General features: G+C 35.6%; 1 pseudogene; it reads left to right on the top strand.

Moving 5' to 3' along the window:
* Window positions 1-343: 343 nt before the first annotated feature.
* Window positions 344-1,222, top strand: LOC122729790 (annotated as a pseudogene).
* Window positions 1,223-20,928: the final 19,706 nt, after the last annotated feature.

The following is a 20,928-nucleotide window of genomic DNA, read 5'->3' as shown; positions in this document are numbered from 1 at the left end:
TACTAGCTGTGTGACCCTGGGAAAGACACTTAACCCCCAATCCCCCATTGACCTGCAAAAAAACAAAACAAAACAAAACAAAAAAACCAGTCTGATATCTGGGAGAGAAGCGGCAGAAAAACCCACATAGCACAGACCAGATCACTAATCTTTATTCCAATCTCTGAGGAGGCATGAAACTAGAATTCTATTTTCCAGTCCTATATACTGCTGGTCTAAAGGTACAATAGATTCAAAATACAAAGTCATGAGCAGAAGATCATAAAACCTTTGATGGGGAAAAACTGTTGAGGATCTCCATTGGAAGGAAACTGCTGGCAAGGCTCAGTAAAATCCTGCAAACATGTCTTTGTATCTATCACTTAAAGACCTGAAAGTATATAAGGGGATTCAGGCTCAGACACCTTTTTTGCAAACCCTGCCAGAACAGCAATTTTGTCAGATGCCTCTGCTTCTATTTATTATGGAAGTTTATCCTAAACTAAATCCTGAACTCTCTCAGTACTTGGTCTTAAGTTTAAGTGGAGAAATATGTACCAATAGGGCCTTTGGTCCCTGGAGCAACATCTTAGGGCTATCGGTACCCAGCCTTCTGCTGTGAATTATAGGGTGCTTCCTATAACTGGTTAAGATGCTGGATAGAATTCAAAGAGCAGAAATACGGGAAGTCATTTTGTGTAAAAATCAACATGGAAAAATTGGCATTTGATTTAAGTCAAAAGCCAATGGTGTATTTGTTCAGTTAGTGCAGGTCAATTCTCCAGCATCTTTAGTTTGTCTGAGATTTGGGGACCAAGTTCTGCAAATCAATGGTGAAAATTGTGCAAGGTGGAGCTCTAATAAAGCTCAGTCATCAAACACACTTTTGGAGAGAAGATTACAATGACGATTTGGGAAAGATCATTTGAAAAAAAGAAAAAAACATACCATGCATAAAGATAGGACAGGATGTGTTGGATAGTTTTTTTTTAAATGGAAAGATAACTATAGTGAAAGATAGTCCTGAAGCAGGAAATAGCCTTTTCACTGAGGATAATCTTTGTCAAATCAATGGTCATAATTTAATTGGCCTGAAGGACTTACAAGTTGCAGACATTCTTTTGACATCTGGGACTCTGGTTACCATTACAATCAGGCCTTCTTTCGTGTTTGACACATAATCAAAAGGATGGTATCAAGTGTTGTGAAAAATCTAATGGATTATGCTATCCCAGGAGTTTAAAATTCAAACAGTTGTGTCTCTCACATACTGGAAACTCCACTGAACTTGGGCAGTCTACTAAGCATCTTTTGTATTAGATACATAAACCTTACTGGGAGTCAAGAAGCATACACTGCATGAAAGCCTTTGGATTGTATTGTGGCTGGGAATATTATTCTTTGACGCAGTTTTGTGTTCAAGCTATAAATTATATTTTTAACCTTATACTGGTTGTATAGATGTGAATCTTTAAAGAGTTTTGACATTGCTGGTATCAAGTTTTTCAGTCATGTAACTACTCTTTCTATAAGCCATTATGGTTAAGATAACTAATACAGATTTTTAAATGTTATGATCTGATACCTATATTCTATTTTTTTTTTGGTAGGGCAATGAGGGTTAAGTGACTTGCCCAGCTAGTAAGTGTCAAGTATCTGAGGCCAGATTTGAACTCAGGTCCTCCTGAATACAGGGCTGGTGCTTTATCCACTGTGCGACCTAGCTTCCCCCTGGTTCCTTTAGTCTAGATATTCTACAAAGTAATATAATCATTTTTTTCTTCTGGCGTAGGAATTTTAATGTTTTGCTATTTTACCTGCACAATAACTGTATTTTTGTTCCAAATTTTCTTCTCCCAAAAATGAAATTAATCAACTTTGGTTCCATTCCACAAGAGCATTGCAAATGGCAAAATGTAGGATTGCACAAAATTGTGGTGATCTTATCTCTGATAATGTATAACTAGTGATTCAATTGTTAGCTTAAACATTTTAAAGGAAAGTTCTGAAATAAAAAGCAAATAAATGCATTTTAAAAAAATTACTTCCATGGTCACTTGTAAACTGGAGAATTATTCTAAGGTTACTCTTGTAGACAACTCAATCCTAACAAATGACATTTGAAGAACCAACTTCCCCTATACATCAGCAGCTTCAAGATTCCTTGTCTCTCTATCTTTATTTACGTGTTGAGGTTGTCACCAATAGATTCTGTCTGTTCTCTTTCTTTTTCTTTTTCTTTTTTTTCTTTTCTTTTTTTTTTAGTGAGGCAATTGGGCTTAAATGACTTGCCCAGGGTCCCACAGCTCGTAAGTGTCAAGTGTCTGAGGCCGGATTTGAACTCAGGTACTCCTGAATCCAGGGCCAGTGCTCTATCCACTGCACCACCTTGCTGCCCCACCACCAATAGATTCTGGCATCAAAAATGCCTTTCTTAAAAAAAATCTGAATTTATCTCCTCTTCAAAGCTCTCATATTAAATCTATTCCATATATATCAACTGATGCTCATTCCATCCACCAATGCAGTCACATATATGCAATATATAAATGACTTTGCCTTGCCTTGAAGCCCAGACTACAGTATGATTTATAATTCCAGAAAACTTTTCTTTCTCATTTTATTCCCTCTCAGGCCCTAGTATAGTATTCTCTGTGTTCATAATAAACATTCAAGATTATTTAATGTTTTCATTCATAAGACATTCATTAGACATCTGCTATGTGTCATGTGTCAATCATTGTGTTGGGTGCTAGAAATACAAAGACATTAAGAAGACAGTTCCTGATTTCAGGGACCTCAAAGTCTATGAATGAGTGAAGGAATCCCAAATGGATGACAAACACATTGCATGATTTGAATCTTTCCCCCTGGAAGCTTTCCTCTTCACCTCTTCTTTTTTTTCTTTTCTTTTTGGTGAGGCAATTTGGGTTAAGTGACTTGCCCAGGGTCACACAACTAATAAGTGTCAAGTATCTGAGACTGGATTTGAATTCACGTCCTCCTGACTCCAGGGCTAGTGCTCTATCCACTGTGCTACCTAATTGCCCCTGCTTCACCTCTTCTTTACTGCCATATTAATACTGATGGTACCATTACATTCCCTGTCACCCAGGTTTCATGCTTAGGTGACAAAAAAGAGTTCTCACTCTTTTTGTTAAAATCACCATTCCCCATCCAACCTTTTGCCAAGACATCAATTTTACCTTTGTAGTTTCTCTTAAATATAACCTCTTCTTTCCTCTGACACTGTCACTACCCTTAAGAAGACCCTCATCAACTTACACATGCACTGTTTTATTGCAATAGCCTAGTACTTGATCTCCCTAAAAGTTTCTCCTCAGTCCAAAACATCTTCACCTTTAGCTACCAAAGTGATTTTCAAAAAGAAAAAGTCTGATCATTATTTTCTCCTACTCAATAAATTCTAGTGGCTCCCAATGCCCTCAAGTATCTACTATAACTCCCACCTTTTTTGCACTTAAAACCCTTCATAGATTTTCTAGCCCTACCTTTCCAGTTCTCCTGCAATCCAGCAACCCTGGAGTCCTTGGTATTTTTGAATGAGGCTCTTTATCCCTTTAATTAGATCACTGTCACTGGTTATCCCCCAAGCCTGTAATGTTCTCCCTCCTTGACCCTGTCATCTGGCTTCCTTAAAGTCTCAGTTAAAATCATATTTTCAATAGGAAGCTTTTCCTAATACCCCTTAAATTTAATAGTTTTCTTCTGTTTATTACTTCCAGTTTTTGCTTTATATACCATTTCTTTTGATGTTGTATCCCAATTTGGTTTTGAGTTCCTTGAGAGTTAGGACTATTCTTTTGGCTTTCTTTGTAACCCTAGGAATTAGCAGAGTAGCAGTCCCTAGAATGTGCTTAATGCTTATTGACTCTGAAGAAGGTGCTAAGAAGAAGTAAAATAAAAGAGAAATAAATGAGGGGGGGGGAGGAAAACAAAAGATCTTGATAGTTCCTAAACAAGATAATCTATAATAACTGCATGACTGGGTAAAATTGGCTCACTGACTGCTATCTCCCTGCTGAACATTTATATACATACCCAATAGGTATAGGTCTATCATTAAATATCATTACTTGCAAATTTCCTCATTATCATTTCTTTGTATAAGTCATAAGAAAGCCAGTATCCCTAGACATTATTTCATTTATATATTGTGCATTCCTTTTAAGAGTTCTTTAATGTTTTATTTTTTTCTTCCTGATCAATCATCTGATGAAATGGATCAGTTCCCATGCATATATAGATTAGCAAACCAAGCAACTTGCATGATTAGGACCATGAATTGACCTAACTGCACAGAATAAGAGGAGGCAACTCTAGATACTGAATAAATGTGTATTGAATCAAAGTCCAAGTTTGAATTTCAAATTAATTCATTTTAATTCAGTAAGTTTTTACTTTATGATACCTGCAAAGCTTTATGCTGGAAGTTCCAGATATAAAAGCAGTTCTTAAAAAGTAGATGCCATCCAGGAACTTTGGAGTGAGGAGGGAGAAGGGTAGTGGATTCCAAAAGTCCATTTCTCCTATTGTTGACAAAGACAAACAAGACGCTCCTATGTTTAATGAGAAGTAATCGAACATTTTGCACAGGGCTATAAATAAGGATACATAGGGATAAAGTAAAAATGATTTAAGTGATTTAGAAATTGGTTATTGCCTTTCCTCTTTGGCCTCAAAATGACTAAAAATGCTCATAGTAAAAATATATGATGGGGGAAAAAGTCACTTCTCATTTGCATTTTGAGGCATTATTAGCAGTACCTTAAGAAAAAGTTTGTGGGCTTGAGACATTGTATGTATTTGTCATTCATGCCAAATTGCATCTCACTCACAATGTGACACCCTATAAAGGAGAACAAGCTTTCAGCAATGCAATGTAATGGGTCAAAAGTATAACTGAAAAAAAAATGTGCATGTGTTTTGTGAGCATTCAACATAGCAAGAACTAAGAGTTATAAATCTATCACTCACAGCAGACTAATACTATATATATATATATATATATATATATATATAAATCAGAGGCAGTGTGGTATAAATCAGTATTGTTGTTGTTTGTCCATCATTCTCAAAGAGGACCATGACAATGGGTTGATGTCATGACTTGAAGTGAATTGGATTTAATTGAAGGAGGGCTGTGCAAAGTCACAAACCTCACTCTCTCCTCCAGATCTATCTGGGTCCAGTGGCCAGTTATACATCAATATGACTTGAGATGTTTTAAGGCAATTGGGGTTAAGTGACTTGCCCAGGGTCACATAGCTAGTAAGTGTCTGAGGTGAAATTTGAACTCAGATCCTCCCAAATTCAGGACCAGTGCTCAATCCACTATACCACATAGGTGACCCAGCATAAAAGATGGAGAGCTACTTTTAAGTCAATTACTTAAATAAACATTTTTAAGAGCCTTCTCTATATCAGGAACTGTGCTTAGCACTGAAGATGCAAAGAAAGTCCACAACAATTGCTGCCCTCAAGGAGAACCCAATCTAATGTGAGAGAAAACAAAACAAAAAAGTATACAAAAAGTTATATACATAACAATTGCAAAATAAATAACAGGAAAATAACTGGAATTATGAAGATTGGGGAAGTCTTCCTGTAGAAGATCCCATTTTTGTTTAGTCTTCAGCCTGGAAGACTGAGATTCATTTGTTTCTCATATTGTACCTGTGTGATCTTTGTCAAGCCATGTAACCTCCAAGTTCTCTCCATGACACTGTTTGATTATAAGTTGCAGAGAAGATATCAACATGGTTCAGTAGATATTTTTCCAAACAGGTGATTCACTACATCAGTGAAATCATAGGTCCAAACCTTTCTGAAACACAATCACAGACATATAACATTGAAATTTTATACACACACACACACACACACACACACACACACTTAGGTTTTCTTTGAGAGCTGGATACATCTATGTGTATGTGTGAGTATGAGTGTGTATTTTGTGGTGTCCTGAGCCTATGCTTCTATTTTGAAGGGAAATCTTTTTGCATGTGCATGGTGTCCCAAGAATCTTTTTGTAGTTAGTTGGTGAAATACAGAGAGCACTGTTCCTGGATTTAGGAACATCTGAGTTAAATTCACCCTTACATGATTATTAGCTGTGTGACCTTGGCCAAATAATTTGTCCTTTCTCAGATTCAGTTTTCTCAACTCTAAAATGGAAGCAATAACAGAATTGCCTCATAGCATTTTTATAAGGCTCAAAGAAGTGTTGTCAGCATGAAATGGATTATAAATTTGAAATGCTTTATAAATCCGAGATTGTTATATAAATGTTAGGCTTGATAATTATGTATATGTTTATGTACAAACATATATACACGAATTATATATTCAAAATTATACAATGCTTTATAGTTTAGTGGATTAAGATCTGGCCTAAAAAAGGAGAGCTGGGTTCAAGTATTACCTGCTGGCTTCCCCCAATAATAAAATGATTTTCAAACTGAAGATTCCCTGCATTAATAAAATCCTAAGGAAGAATCAAATGTCTTCCCTTCTATCTCATCTTACTTTCATTCTCTGTCTCTGTCTCTCTCTCTCTCTCTGTGTCTATCTGCCTGTCTGTCTCTTTAACCAATCCAGTCTGTTTCTCTTTGTTCCTTTTTGTCTGTCTTTCTACATATGGACATATAATTACATATAAATAAATATATTAATCTTCATATATAAATATCTGAATGCTCATGAATAAAGTATATATGTTTTATATACATTCATAAATAGCATTGTGTAGGCATACACACATGCATATACATACATAACTATGCATGTATATATATTCATATATTTATATACACATTCATATTTATGAACATTTATACCCATCTATATAACACATATAATTTGTGAATACATATCTGTGTGAACATATGTCTATGTAAATGTATATATATATATACACATATGCATAATTGTGGATATACACACGAAAATGTATGTATCAATGTCTTCTATCAACTATGTATCTATGAATGTATGGATGGATTTAATTCTCATCCATCTATCATCTATCTATCTATAATTTTGTATGTATGTATGTATGTATGTATGTATGTATGTATGTATATCTTCTATAAATCCACAAGCATTTATTAAGCACCCTTTCTGTGCTAGGCACTATGGTTGATATTGGGAATGCAAAGACAAAGTTGAATCAATCCTTCCTTATTAGTGTCCCACTTTTCAGAGTGGGGGTCATATATAGCTAAGAACACATTAAAATAAATACTAGATAAAAGTTTTTTTTTTTTTAGTAGGATCTGCATTAGTCCTGGGGAGTGAAGAAAGACTTCATGTAAAAAGTAACATTTAAATTGAAGTTTGAAGAAAACAAGGATTCTAAGAACTATTATAAAAATAAAGTATATGATGCACATAAAAGAGTATATCTTTACATAAAAGTATTATGTATAATATATGTTTTACTATTTATAATGTATGAGAGAGACAGAGACAGAGAGAGGAGAGACAAAGCTTAAATGACTTTCCATAGATATCAATTCATGGTAAATATTGTGATGTCTGGAGATGAAATTGTAGAACAGTTCAGTCTCATTGCTTCAGATGCTACATTTGATTCACATGCACATTAACATATAGATATATAGTCACTTATAAATTGTTTATGCATATGTATACATGTTTCTATGTTTCTAATTATATATGTGCATGTATTAGACATGTATTTAAAATGTGGTGATGAATTTAATGCAAAAATATCGATGTTAATATTTTAAATTGTATCCCCTATAGTAAATACCAATGCTAACTCTGAACTCACCCTTTTGTATTATCCCCCCAGTAAGAGATTATTGAGAGGAGGGCATCAGAAGGACTTGTGCCAATTGTATTTTCATGTTTTGTCCTCTGAGAATAATATTTATGTTATTGGCGAGTGGGGGGCGGGGATCAACCACTTTCCAAAGTCAAAATTCACTGTGTAGGCACTTTGCTGGTGATTTTTGAGAAATTAATTAAGGTTTAAATAGAAGAGTACACAATTCCCTTTGAGTTCACTTCCAAGATACACTGTACATATCTTGCATGTACATAGTTGTTTCCTTGTTGTCTCCTCCATTAGAAAGTGGCCTCTTTAAGAGGAGAGGTTTTTTTTTCTTAATTTTATTTTTATTTTTATTTTACCTTTTAAAAAAAATTTCAGTCTTTAGTGTAGTGCTTTGCATATAGTAGTTGTTATATGGATGCTTGTTTATTGATTTCACAAATTTTCAAGTGTTAGTGGTGAGTTTATAGATAGTTCTTGCCTGGCTGAAATAGACTTGTCTCTAGACAATAGAAGTATTCTGTCTCCAGGACAAAACTTGAAGCCATTCTACCTTGGTATCATTAGTAGACTTTTCATCTTGGTGCTAATTAATACCTTCATGACATTACCAACACAAGGTAATGAAAGGTAACCATATGAACTAAAACGTGACACACACACACACCCAGCAATGAAGAACAATAGCAAAATGAAAACAAAACTTAATGATTTCCTTTACATCACTCAGAGGCAACACAGATACACCATACATATATACTTACATGTTTATGTGTGTATACATATCTATATAGATATAGATATGTATAGATATTCATGCACACATTTACACATTTATACACATAGCTGCATGTACATTTGTGTATAAAACCACAAACTGACAAGCAATTTAAATAAAAGTCATTCAGTCAGCTATTGTTTCACCTCTGTCAAAGGAAAAAAAAAAGGACACACAGTAGTTTCTGTATCTCACAGATTAATCCAAATTCTTGTTGCTATATATAGTGTCTTTATTCATTTTTCTTTCTTTCTTTTATCCATCTGGAAGCTCATTCAAAAATGTGAGAATATAATGGGGTTTTGAGGACTCTAATCCCCCACCCACTCACAGTCACACACACATACACACACACACACACACACACACACACACACACACACAGGAAATCCTAACTAACTAAAGGAAGTTGACTAACTTAAGACCACCTTCAAGTCATGTCAATCAATGGATTTGAATGCTACCAGCCAATTAGCTTGGAGCACTGTGTAGGGACCACCTCTCTTGTGGAACACAGATAGCTTCTGCTCACAGGCACAGGAACTTCCTTTTTTTGGCGTGAGACTCATAGCTGAAGGGGCCTCTTTTTGTCTTCTCTCTCCCTTAGATCATAGCTAGACTTTCCTATCGTTCAGAGCCATGCACTCTCTTTACTAATATTTAAAATACTTTAACAAATGCTTAATGCCCCCAAACTTGTGCAATAGCCTCTAATTTCTAAGTAACAAATATATGATAAACCCCAGCTAATTTTTCCTACACTTGGCACAGTGCCTCACCAATTGCCTCACCAAAACAAAACAAAACAAAACAAAAAAAACCCTAAAGCACGGGGCAATCATTTGGTTGTCTTTGTTTTTTGGGGGGGGGGGTGGGCAATGATGGTTAAGTGCCTTGCCCAGGGTCACTCAGATACTAACTGTCAAGTATCTGAGGCCAGATTTCAACTCAGGTACTTCTGAATCCAGGGCCAGTGCTTTATCCACTACACCACCTAACTGCCCCCCGCTATTGAGTCTTTTTTTTTATAACTCCAAATATCATTTATTATTTTTTACTGCCTACAAAGCTCTCCAGCCCCCTTAAATTCTTTTTTAAAATTTTTTTCTTTGCTCTTTTTTTAAATTAATAAAGTATTTTTTTCCATTACATGTAAAGATAGTTCTCAACTTTTGTTTATACAAGCTTTACAATTTCAGATTTTTCTCCCTCCCTCCACTCTCCCCTAGACAGCAGGTAATCTGATATAGGTTATATATGTATATGTGTATACATATATGTATATATGTGTATGTGTATATATATACATACATACATGCATACATATATATATATATATACATACATACACATAATAACATTAATCCTATTTCTGCATTAGTCATGTTATAAGAGAAAAAATCAGAGCAATGATTAAAAACCACAAAATAGAAAAAAACAACAGCACCAAAACCAAAAGAAATAGTATGGTTCATTCAGCATCTATACTCCACAGTTCTTTTTTCTTGGATTTGGAGATCCTCTTCTATACCATTGCATTGGTGAGAAGAATATAGTCCATCACAGTAGATCAATACTCAATGTTGACGATACTGTGTACAATGTTCTGGTTCTGCTCATCTCACTCATCATCAGCTCCCGCAAGACCCTCCAGGTTTCTCTGAACTCCTCCTGCTCATCATTTCTTAGAGCACAATAGTATTCCATTGTATTCATATACCACAACTTGTCCAGCCATTCCCCATTTGATGGGCACCCCCTCAACTTCCAATTCCTTGCCACCATGTAAAGAACAGCTATAAATATTTTTGTACATGTGGGTCCCTCTCCCCTTTCTATGATCTCTTTGGGAAAAAGACCCAAAAGTGGTATTGCTGGGTCAAAGGGTATGCACAGCTTTATCGCCTTTGGGGCATAATTCCAAATTGCTCTCCAGAATGGTTGGATCAGTTCACAGCTCCACCGACAATGCATTAGTGTTCCAATTTTCCCACAGCTTCTCCAACATTTATTATCTTCCTTTTTTGTCATTTTAGCCAATCTGATAGGTGTCAAGTGGTACCTCAGAGTTGTTTTAATTTGCATCTCTCTAATCATTAAAGATTTAGAGCATTTTTTCATATGGTAATGGATAGCTTTGGTTTCTTCATCAGAAAATTGCCTGTTCATATCCTTTGATGATTTCTCAATTGGGGAATGACTTGGGTTCTTATAAATTTGATTTCGTTCCCTATATATTTTAGAGATGAGGCCTTTATCAGAAGTACTGGCCTCAAAAATTGTTTCCCAGCTTTCTGCCTCCCTTCTAATTTTGGATGCATTGCTTCTGTTTGTACAAAATTTTTTTAATATAATGTAATCAAAATCATCCATTTTGTATTTCATAATATTCTCTATCTCTTGTTTGGTCATAAACTGTTTTCCTTTACAAAGATCTGATAGGTAGACTATTCCTTTCTCTCCTAATTCACCTATGGTATCACCTCTTATATCCAAATCATGTATCCATTTTGACCTTATTTTGGTATAAGGTGTCAGATGTTGGTCTATGCCTAATTTCTGCCATACTATCTTCCAGTTTTCCCAGCAGCTTTTGTCAAATACTGAGTTCCTATCCCAGAAGCTGGAGTCTTTGGGTTTATCAAACACTATATTACTAATGTCATTTACCACTGCATTTCCTGAGCCTAGCCTATTCCATTGATCTACCACTCTATTTTTTAGCCAGTACCAGATAGCTTTGATGACTGCCGCTTTATAGTAAAGCTCCAAGTTTGGTACCACTAACCCACCTTCCTGTGCATTTTTTTTTCATTATTTCCCTGGATATTCTTGATTGTTTGTTTTTCCAGATGAATTTTGTTATTATTTTTTCTAGCTCTATAAAATAATTTCTAGGTAGTCTGATTGGTATGGCACTGAATAAATAAATTAATTTAGGCAGTATTGTCATTTTTACTCTATTAGCTCTGCCTATCCATGAGCAATTGATATCTTTCCAATTATTTAGATCTGATTTGATTTGTGTTCATAGAGTTCCTGGGTTTGTCTTGGCAAGTAGACTCCCAAGTATTTTATATTATCTACTGTTACTTTAAATGGAATTTCTCTTTCTATCTCTTGCTGCTGGACTTTGTTGGTCATGTATAGAAAAGCTGATGATTTATGTGGATTTGTTTAATATCCTGCTACTTTGCTAAAGTTGTTAATTGTTTCAAGTAATTTTTGAGTTGATTCTCTAGGATTCTTTAAGTATACCATCATATCATCTGCAAAGACTGATAGTTTTGTTTCCTCCTTTCCTACTCTAAAACCTTTAATTCCTTTCTCTTCTCTGATTGCTAATGCTAACATTTCTAGGACAATATTAAATAATAGGGGTGATAATGGACATCCCTGTTTCACCCCTGATCTTATTGGGAAGGCCTCTAATTTATCTCCATTGCATATAATACTTGCTGATGGCTTAAGGTAGATACTGTTTATTATTCTAAGGAAAGCTCCACCTATTCCTAAACTCTCTAGTGTTTTTATTAGGAATGGGTGCTTTACTTTGTCAAAAGCTTTCTCTGCATCTATTGAGATAATCATATGATTTTGGTTGGTTTTCTTACTGATGTGGTTGATTATGTTAATAGTTTTCCTAATGTTGAACCAGCCCTGCATTCCTGGTATAAATCCCACCTGGTCATAGTGTATTATCCTGGTGATCACTTGCTGTAATCTCCTTGCTAATATCTTATTTAAGATTTTAGCATCAATATTCATTAGCAAAATTGGTCTATAATTTTCTTTCTCTGTTTTTGCTTTGCCTGGTTTTGGTATCACCACCATATTTGTGTCATAAAATGAATTTAGTAGAACTTCTTCTTCACCTATTTTTCCAAATAATATGTATAATATTGGAATTAATTGTTCTTTAAATGTTTGGTAAAATTCACCCATAAACCCATCTGGCCCTGGGGATTTTTTCTTAGGGAGTTCATTAATGGCTTGTTCAATTTCTTTTTCTAATATGGGTTTATTTAAGGATTTTATTTCCTCTTCAGTTAACCTGAGCAGTTTGTAATTTTGTAAATATTTATCCATTTCATTTAGATTGTCAAATTTATTGGCATACATTTGGGCAAAATAATTCCTAATTATTGATTTAATTTCCACTTCATTGGTGGTAACATCACCATTTTCATTTTTGATACCGGTAATTTGGTTTTCTTCTTTCTTTTTTTTAATCAAATTAACCAATATTTTATCTATTTTATTGGTTTTTTCATAAAACCAGCTCTTAGTTTTATTGATTAATTCTATAGTTTTTTTGCTTTCAATCTTATTAATTTCTCCTTTAATTTTCAGGATCTCTAATTTAATGTCTAACTGGGGATTTCTAATTTGTTCTTTTTCTAGATTTTTAAGTTGCATGCCCAATTCATTAATCTCCTCTTTCTCTTTTTTATTCATGTAAGCATTTAGAGCTATCAATTTTCCCCTAAGCACTGCTTTGGCTGCATCCCATAGATTTTGGTATGTTGTCTCATTATTGTCATTCTCTTGGACATAGTTATTGATTGTTTCTATGATTTGTTGTTTGGCCCATTCATTCTTTAGAATGAAATTATTTAGTTTCCAATTGATTTTCATTCTACTTTTCCCTGGCTCTTTCTTACATGTAATTTTTATTGCATCATGATCTGAAAAGGATACATTGACTATTTCTGCCTTTCTACATTTGACTTTGATGTTTTTGTGCCCTAATACATGGTCAATGTTTGAAAATGTGCCATGTACTGCTGAGAAAAAAGGTATATTCCTTTCTATCCCCATTCAATTTTCTCCAGACATCTATCATGTCTAACTTTTCTAATACTCTATTCACCTCTTTCATTTCTTTCTTATTTATTTTTCAGCTAGATTTATCTAATTCTGAGAGGGGGAGATTCAGATCCCCCACTAGTATAGTATTACTGTCTAATTCCTCTTGTAACTCATTTAACTTCTCCTCTAAGAACTTGGATGCTATACCACTTGGCGCATACATATTTAATATTGATATTACTTCATTATCTATAGTACCTTTAAGCAAGATGTAGTTTCCTTCCTTATCTCTTTTAATGAGATCTATTTTTGTCTGCACTTTGTCTGAGATAAGGATTGCTACCCCTGCTTTTTTTTTTTTTACTTTAGCTGAAGCATGATATATTCTGCTCCAGCCTTTTACCTTTACGCTGTGTGTATCTCTCTTCTTCAAATGTGTTTCTTGTAAACAGCATATTCTAGGATTCTGGTTTTTAATCCACTCTGCAATTCGCTTCCATTTCATAGCAGAGTTCATCCCATTCACATTCACAATTATTATTACTGACTATCTATTCCCCTCCATTCTGTTTACCCCCTTTGTACTTTTCCCCCCTTCTTTCACCCTATTCCTCCTCACCGACATTTTACTTCTTACCCCTGCCTCCCCCAATATGCCCTCCCTTTTTATCACACCCTCTCTTTTCTTTACCCTTTTCTCCCTTGCTTTTGTCCTCCCTTCTATCAGTTCCCCCTTTCCCTTCCCCTTTTGCTTCCCTAAAGGATGAGATAAGTTTCTTTATCCCAATGTAGATACATGTTATTCCCTCTTTGAATCAAATCTAATGAGAGTAGGCTTGAAACAATGTTCACCCCTCCTTTCTTTCCCTCTATTGTAATAGGGTTTTTTTCACCTCTTCATATGATATAATTCATTCCATTCCACCTCCCCTTTCCTCTCCTCCCCATAGACTCCCTTTTTAACCCCTTAATTCTTTTTTGTATCATCACATCAAAGACAGTTTATATTTATACCCTCTATGTAAAGTCCTTCTCTCTGCTCAAATACATTTACAGTTCTTAAGAGTTATGAGTGTTATCTTCCTGTGTAGGGATATAAACAGTTTAAACTAATAGGGTAACCTTTTTTTTTTTTCCCCTCTGTTTACCTTTTTAAACTTCTCTTGAGTCTTGTATGTTGAGATCGAATTTTCTGTTTAGTTCTGGTCTTTTCACCAGGATAGATTGAAAGTCCCCAATGTCATTAAATGTCCATCTTTTCCCCTGAAAGAGAATTCACATTTTTTCTGGGTAATAGATTCTTGGCTGCAATCCAAGCTCCTTTGCCTTCCAGAATATCATATTCCAAGCCTTGCGGTCCTTTAATGTTGAAGCTGCCAGGTCCTGAGCAATCCTGACTGTGGCTCCATGATATTTAAATTGCTACTTTCTGGCTGCTTGGGGTATTTTCTCCTTCACCTGATAATTCTGGAATTTGGCTACAATATTCCTTGGAGTTTTCCTTTTGGGGTCTCTTTCAGGAGGTGATCGGTGGATTCTTTTAGTGATGATTTTATCCTCTGGCAGTTCTCCTTAATAATTTCCTGGAATATGGTGTTTAGATTCTTTTTCTGGTCATGGCTTTCATGCAGTCCAATGATTCTTGAATTGTCTCTCCTCGATCCATTTTCTAGATCAGTTGTCTTTCCAATGAGGTATTTCATATTTTCTTCTATTTTTTCATTCTTTTGATTCTGCTTGACTGATTCCTGGTGTCTCGTGGATTCCTTATCTTCCAACTGTCCAATTTTAATTTTTAAGGCATTGTTTTCTTCAGAGAGATTATGCAACTTTTTTTCCATTTGGCCAAATGAATTTTTTAAGGCATTGTTTTCTTCAGTGAAATTATGCACTTTTTTTCCATTTGACCAGTCAATCTTTGTGCTTCCTTTTCCAAGCTGCTGATTCTTTTTTCATAGTTTTCTTGTTTTGCTTTCATTTCTCTCCCCATTTTTTCTTCTGCCTCTCACAATTAATTTTTAAAATCCTTTTTGAGCTCTTCCAGGAAGGCTTTTTGTTCTTGAGACCAATTCACCTTCCCTCGTGAGGCTTCTGATGTTGGCAATTTGAGGGTATTGTCCTCATCTGAGTTTGCGTTGGCTTCTTCCCTATTGATACAGAAGCTCTCAATGGAGAGGGCTCTTTTTTTTGCTTCTTACTCATTATTGCAGCTTGTTTGTTTATTTTTTAAGTTGAGGTCAGCTCTGGTGGCACCAGGGTCCCTGTTTTGGGCTTCTTGTGCAGGGGTATAGGTGCTGTGTGACCGGCTTTTTACTCTGAGGCCTTTATAGTGTGTGCAGTTTGTCCCCCTGCATTTCCTGTCTGAGCGCACTCGGCCAGGTGCCTGATTCCGGCATGCAATCCCGCCTGTCCCATTCGTGGCCCTCCCTGCTGGTGCAGGTAGGTTTTTCCACTGTCCTTCTTGGCCACCAGATTTTTGAGCCAGGTTCCAGGGGCCTCAGTTGTTCGACTGTGGCCCGCAGCTCCTGCTGACTTGCCCCGACGTCCTCGGGCTGGGCTGCTGCCCTGTGCTGGGCCTCCCTTTTGTCTGAGTCAGACCGACCTTTTCCTGAAGTCTTTTAAATTATCTCTGGTTGGAAGACTGTGTCTCTCTGTATCTTTGCAGGTTCTGTAGTTTCAGAATCCGTCCAGAGGCTTGATTTAATGTTCTTTTTGAGGGAACAGGAGGAGAGCTCAGGCAGCTTGCTGCTTCCTCTCTGCTATCTTGGCTCTGACCTCCCGCTACTGATTCTTAATAGAAACTAGAAACACTAAGGTTTGGAGATGTGGAAAGAGAGCATTCCTGACATGGAGGGAAACCAGTTCAAAGGCACAAGTGGGAGACAAAGTTCCGTGAATGACCAAGAGCATATAGGATAGCATGCCTTGTTTGTGTGAGAAAATAATGGGGTTTTGGGACTCTCAGAGACCCGCACTTGAGGGCCTAACTCAGAGAGCCTTCCTTGAACTTTTAAGACCAGCTCAGAGTCAGTCAAGTTGTACTTTGGACTGTGAATACAGAGAATAGATGTTACCTCATTCAAAACCACACCTACCTGAAAGCTTTTTCCCTTGAAGAGCTCAGTACTCTGACATCAGTACACACTGTGTTGAATCACCCTCAAATCCAGTAAGACAATATATTTGAATGATGGTAGCCAATTAGCTTTAAGCAGTGTGTGAGGGTGGCCTCTCATCCTTACCTTAGGAAGCTTATGGGCTCTGACACAGGCTATTGTCTCTTGGGGCTTGGAGGGGTAGGAGTAGCCCCGCTGCCCATTTATTCTTGCTCCTGACTCTCCTTCTTAACTTTCTGAGCCATGTGCTCTCTCTCTTTACTAACATTTAATATGCTTTAATAAATGCTTAATGCCCCCAAACTAGTGCAGTAGCCTCTAATTTTTATGTAGCAATGTATTAGAACCACAGGTAATTTTCCCTAAAACTTGGGACAATTATAGGGTAACCCCATATAATTTTATATGCTACATTTGTAATATTTATGGAGAAAGTAAGAAGATTGAAAAGAAGGAGCCAGCCTGTGAAGAGGTATGAATATCAATGCAAGATCTTCATATTTGATTCTGGTGGTCCAAGGGAGGCAAGGTTGTTTAATCAGAAGGGAGGTGGCCCAGTAGGTGGCATCATTCCAATCATTACAGACCTATACATTAAAACAACACTTTTGCAACTTAGTTGAAGATGGATTTCAGTAAAGGGACACTTTTCAGGAACATGAATTAGAAAACTATCGAATTAATATAGATACAATATGATAAAGGTCTGAACTATGGTAGTAGAAAGAAAAAGGTATATAAAAGAGGCATAAATGTAGGAACAACATAATTTGGCCCATGACTAAATACATTGGCTTAGTAAGAGTAAACACTTATAGACATCCCTAAGGTTGAGAGGAGGAGTAGGATTATAGCCTACTACTAGTCTAAAACACAGAGTGGGAGGGGGGCAGTGTTAAGGAAAAATATAATGAGTCCTGTTTTGGAAATGTTGGGTTTAAGATATCCAAAAGACAATAGGTAATTTAGGACTAGATCTCAGGAGACTAGGTCAATAGATCTGGGCAACAGATATCTGGCAGTCATCTAGATTAGACAGATCTATACAGAACTAATAATTGAATCCATGGAGCTGATGAGATTACAGAGAGGGGTCTTCTAATAGTCTTGTTGTGAAACAGTGAGGGACAGAAGTTGGATTGTATTTGTGAGTGGAGTGAAGGGGTAGGGACATATTAAGAGATGTGAAGGTAGAAAGAAGAAGATTTGGCTATAAATTGAATATGTTCTTTTTCTTAGAGTGAAGAGTTGAGATGGACACCATGGTTCCAAACCCTGGAAACTAAAAGAATGATAGTGCCTTCAATACTAATAGGGAAGTTCAGAAGGGAAAGGGGATTGAGTGGAAAATATAGTAAGTTCAGTTGAGTATAAAATACTTTGGAGCATCCCATTTAATATGTCCAAGAGGCAATAAAATTCCATGTACCAAATACAGAGGGAAGTCTCATCACAGGGAGGACAGAAAGTGCTTTAGAATCCAATTCTGATTGCATATACACACAAAGGCATACACAATCAGTTTTAATGGGGAAAAAAGGAGGGTCTATGTATGGAAACCAGTTTGGATTACAGGGACCCCATAAACCAACATAAATTCAAAAAACTTTACCTAAGATGGACATAAGGACAAATGATAAAAGATAACTACAAAGCATAACATAGTTTTATAAGAATATTGTCAGGAACATTACAGTTCAGAGAAATTTAAAGCTGGCAAAGAATGCCAATGACTAAAAAAAATGAATTATGGCTATATTGGAGAAAAGAAAAGGCTTAAAGAAGGCATAAGGATGCTTCTCTAGGTGAATGAGGGGATAAGAGGTGGAAAGAATACTTGTTTTCCCAATTTTTCTTGGATTATAAGAATGGAATACAAATGTTGAATAGGGATTTATAAGCCAGTTAACTAGGGAAATAACAAGAAAGTGCCTACTGATTTTGATGAGTTTGAGTTTCCTGTTTCACTCAGGGTATGAAATGTGGTAATAAAACACTATAAAAGTATATGCATATACATGTTCAAGTATACATAGAAAAAATGTGTGCACATATAACATTAGTAAAAGTAAGGAGTTGCACATGTACATATAAAATCTGTCCATATTTTTACACACATTTGTACATATATATGTATATACGTATATGTGTATATATACAGAGAGAGAAAGAATATTTTTTTTATAAAAACAATCTGGTGGTTTAGAAAGTTGCAAAGTCCATATCATTATGATTATAAAGTTATAAGGGAACCATAGAGGTTTATACATTCTGTAGACTATATTATAAGAGGCACACTCTATGGCTAGAGAGATGATGCTCCTACATTATTCTATCTTAGACAAACCACATCTGAAAAAGTGTACTCAGTTTGGAGTACCACATTTTGCTGAGGAAATAGCCTGGAAAACATCAAAATGAAAGTGAAGAATATAGTGAAGAGACTCAAGAATTAATAAAATAACTGGGAAAGATAAACTGAACAAGAGCTTATAGGAAGGACCCAGTTTCTCTCTTCTTTTGTTCAACAGGATGTTATGTAGGAGAAGGGCAAGAGTTGTTTTACTTGGACTTAGAAAGAAGAAATAGGAACAATAGATAGGGACAAACATTTATTAACCACCTACTCTGGGCCAGGTACTGTGTTAAACACTTTATAACTTTATTTCATTTAATAATGGAAGTTGCAAAGGGCTATATCTAAACTTGATGTCATGGAATAAAAGAAAATCATATTAAAAGTTCGAGTTGTATAAAAGTGGAGTGGATACAGAGGTAGGGGTTTCCACTTACCAGAGTTCTAGCAAATTTTGGAAAATTCATTTCTTTGATATATTGTCAATGGAATTCTTGTTCAAGTTTGGGTTCCTTTATATGATCCTGTGATCCTTTCCTTCCCTACAATTCTGTGGGTTTATACAAGCTACAGACACATTACCTGGGGTGTTATAACGCCTGAATCAGGGATAGCAAAGAATGTGGATATTATTTCCTGTATCCAAAATCAGGATTGCAGAGACCCCAAAATGGATTGAATAAGATAAATTGGATCAACAAGAAATGAAACAATTTGCTTCTTTTGGAAACAACTCTATGTGCCTGACTATCATATTAGAGCAGAAATTTAAAGGACTCTTCAGCAGGAGAGATTTCTTGACACCAACATAGAATCTTGTAAGTTTTGTTGCCAACTGGGGGCTCAAACCAATTTAGTTATGATTATAGTTCTAATCGAGAGCTCATGCTCTTTCCCATGCTCCTTGCAATTCTCTATGAGAGGTTTTACTATGTGCTTTTCTCATAATTACCTTATTGTTTCATTTTAATCATCCAGTTCCCCTTGAAATTAACCCAGATTATTGAACTTGCTTCTGCTATTCTACACTTGAAGAGAGTTAGAAAATCTTTTCTATTCCCCCTGTGAGTCAATTTAATTCTCAAAATACTGTTTTCTTTATTCAATAGCTGCTTTCCATTCATGCACAGTAAATCTCATACTGGTATCATGAAGGAATCTAAAATATGATATTAAGTGATCATAAACAGTCTTTAATTTCAAGAATACATGTGTGTTGTTTAGAGAATGTCCCTTCCTTAAATAAGTTTTGTAGGTCAGAACTGTAAGGGCTTAAGGAGAAGGCCACTGTAGCACCTCAGAAAAAATATAGTCTAAGTAAGTTACTGCATAAAATTAAAAACCAACCAAACAAACAAAAAAACTAATTTAGTGTTGCTTTCAGTCATGACACATCTTTAGACTAGGATATCTCCATATAAATCTAAATGATCCTTTAAAATGATTTTGACTTTTTTTTAAAGCAGTTGATGAAGCACTACTCATTAGAGAAATGCAAATTATAACTACTCTAAGGTACCATCTCACACCTATCCAGGTGGCTAACATAACAAAAAAGAGAAAATAATAAATTTTGGAAAAGACGTGGGAAAATTGCAACAGGAATGTACTGTTTGTGGAGTTGTGAAATGATCCAAGCATTTTGGAGAGCAATTTGAAACCATTCCCCAAAATTTTCAAAACTGTCCATATGCTTTGACCCAGGAATACCACTAATATTTCTATATCCCAAAGAGATCATAAAAAGGGAAAAGTACCCATATGTAGAAAAATATTTATAGCAGCTCTTTTTGTGGTAGTAAAGAATTGGAAATTGAAGGGATGCCCATCAATTGGGGAATGGCTAAACAATTTGTGATATATGAATATAATGGAATATTATTGTTTTGTAAGAAATGATAAGCATATAGATTTCAGAAAAAACCTTGAAAGACTTAGAATTGATCCTGAATGAAATGAGCTGAACTAAGAGAATATTGTGCACAGTGTCAACAACATTGTATGATTAACTGTAATAGAATTAACTCCTCAGCAATACAATGATTCAAAACAATGCCAAAAG

This window comes from Dromiciops gliroides, chromosome 5 (assembly GCF_019393635.1).
Source record: "Dromiciops gliroides isolate mDroGli1 chromosome 5, mDroGli1.pri, whole genome shotgun sequence".
NCBI lineage: Eukaryota > Metazoa > Chordata > Mammalia > Microbiotheria > Microbiotheriidae > Dromiciops > Dromiciops gliroides.
The sequence above is the reverse complement of the archived record's forward strand: the minus strand, read 5'-3'. Positions and strand labels throughout refer to the sequence as shown.